General features: G+C 26.8%; 1 long non-coding RNA gene across 1 annotated transcript; it reads right to left on the bottom strand.

The window, feature by feature from the left end:
- Window positions 1-272: 272 nt before the first annotated feature.
- On the bottom strand, window positions 273-1976 carry LOC140435617 (uncharacterized). The gene is made up of 2 exons (XR_011950191.1): window positions 1773-1976; window positions 273-517 (listed from the first exon to the last, which is right to left on the bottom strand). It is a non-coding gene; the product is annotated as an uncharacterized lncRNA (long non-coding RNA).
- Window positions 1977-2649: the final 673 nt, after the last annotated feature.

The following is a 2649-nucleotide window of genomic DNA, read 5'->3' as shown; positions in this document are numbered from 1 at the left end:
TTAATAATTGTACCAATATTTAATGGATTTCTTTATTAATTGTAATGTTGTTACTGTATATACTGTAATGTAATGTAATAAAATTATACCTGTATCAGTGACCTACGTTGTCGAGACACACGAGAGCTAAAAAAAAAAGTATTTGTAAAACATGTGTAAAAAATTCTATGTCATGTTAAGACTAGGTTATTTTTAAAACCCTATTTTTGACCAAAAAGTTTGGTATTAATTTAAAAGGTACAATCTTTTTTTTATTACAATGAAACAATAAGTTCATTTTATTTTTTATTAGAAACATATAGTAAACAGTAAGAAAGACAAAAATAAGGGAATATAAAAAACATTATGGACATAATAGACATTTATCTGCAATGACACTCCTTTCTCTGGTCACACCATCCTCCTGGTCTGTGCTTCAGTCTACAGTGAGCAGCACAGGCAGCGTCATTCAGTTTAAACTTGGCATATGAAATGGATCCAATTACGTCACAGGTGAATCGCTTTACTCGGACATGCCCTAAAAATCATCTGTTTATTATGGTTGTAAAAGTTGACTATTTACTAATATATATATATATATATATATATATATATATATATATATATATATATATATATATATATATTATATAATTATATAAAAAATGCAATTTTTATCACAGCTGATCAATTAGATAAGAGAAGGGATTAATGTGTATGCAGCTACTTAACAAAGCAAGATATACATATAAAAGTAAAATGTAATGGCATGTCTCGCAAAAAAAGAAAACGAAAAGCAAGATAGGTATATCGAAGGCAAATTGGTCGCATTGCTCCTGTAGCGATCTTTTTAAGTTATCATGCTCCTTTTCTAACTTCAACTTCGCTGCACCGTACAGAAGACGACCAGTAGTCAGAATAACGTATATATGTTTGCCTATATAACATATATATATATATATATATATATAAATATATATATATATATATATATATATATATATATATATTTATATATATATATATATATATATATACTTCTAAGTTTTACAGATTATGCAGCGCGATTCTCAAGATGGCTACCCAGGCTTTTAGGTTTTTACTAACTGAATGCCTCTAAATTGTAAGGTTTAGAATTTAGAGTCTTGTATTTTGATAACAATTCCCGAAGTGGAAATTGAAACGTCATTTTATACTTATTTTAAATAGGAATAGTTAGTTTATATTTATTCAAAAAATGTCAACTTTTGATAGAATGAGTTGGGAGTAAATTTTATTTAGATCATAAGTTAAGAGGTGAATTAAAAGAAGGGCATTTCAAGTAGTAGTAGTAGTAGGCATTAGTAGTAGCTGAAGGCTATATAGATTACCCAATAAACAATAAAAATATACAGCTAAAAGTTATCCTATATAAAAAATCAAAACACATTATGTAATTATTTCTTTAAATAATTGCAATATTTGTTAAAACGATAATGCTGTTTCTACAATAATTTTAACAAATTGTTCAAATATGAATATCGAATTAAACAATTTATATTTAATCAAAGTTACAGGCTAAATCTGATATCGTTGTTTGTAATAATAAAAGCTAAAATAATATTATATATTAATAATAGCATATGCCCAAGAGCTGTAAACAACGTATTTGCATATAATGGCTATCATTCTAGCGGATTATTCTCATAAATTACACACTTGTAAATAATATCGATAAATATATGCTTATTAACTAATATACTATTTCTATTATAAACAAAATATATTGACAATAATCATAAAAATTGGCTTACCATTTTCTTCAACTTCTTCTATAGGCGATGGAGCGGCCAACACATTGGCTACCAATACGCACAGGAACAGGGCAATTGCGATATTCATGATAAACTAGTCTTAATGATGAATGAATATGATGAATTTCAGCCAACCAGTCTTTTTATACCATTCTGAAAATCATTATTATCCACCTATTGGGAAATTTGGTTTCCCGTTGCATATTTTGTATGTGGCTTGTTAATGAATTCAATTAGATAATCAATATTGGTTGGAATTATTTATCGAGTAAATACCATTGTTTGATTGTTGTTGGCGACGATCACAGGAAAATTATATTAGTAATAATGTATATTTATTTATATTTAATATTAAAATTATTAATATTTACAATTATTACAACATATTTTTTTCATATTCAAATAAAAATACCATAAAATAAGTTTAAAGTTTACGACAATACTGATTTATTATTTTTATTTCTGATATTTCCAAGATTAAAATTCTCAATATGATTGAGAATATTTATCTAAGCTAATAGAATGGTAGAAAAAAGTAACATGACTTAAACAAATCTTAAGAACAACTTAAAAACTTATTATAATAAGCTGCTAGAGAAAAACAATTATTTATGAGGTGAGAAAATAGGCAGGCACTAAATTGTGAGAAAAGATACACGAGACCATGTCATACTGGTGATAACGGAGGATGAGAATGTATCAGAATGGTGGTAAATTTTAAAGGAAAGTAATCACGTAGTCTTTTAGTCTAATTTATAAAGGGATACCTTTCCTGGATCCTTTTCCAACTGCATGATTTATTTATAAACAAATATTTAGTTTTCTGGCTTCAGCTGCTTCATTTATACTTCCGTCAATTATCACGATATTGTCAGTA

The sequence above is a fragment of the Diabrotica undecimpunctata genome, chromosome 3, assembly GCF_040954645.1.
Source record: "Diabrotica undecimpunctata isolate CICGRU chromosome 3, icDiaUnde3, whole genome shotgun sequence".
Taxonomy (NCBI): Eukaryota; Metazoa; Arthropoda; class Insecta; order Coleoptera; family Chrysomelidae; genus Diabrotica; species Diabrotica undecimpunctata.
Note: the sequence above shows the minus strand (reverse complement) of the source record. Positions and strands in the feature narration are given on the sequence as shown.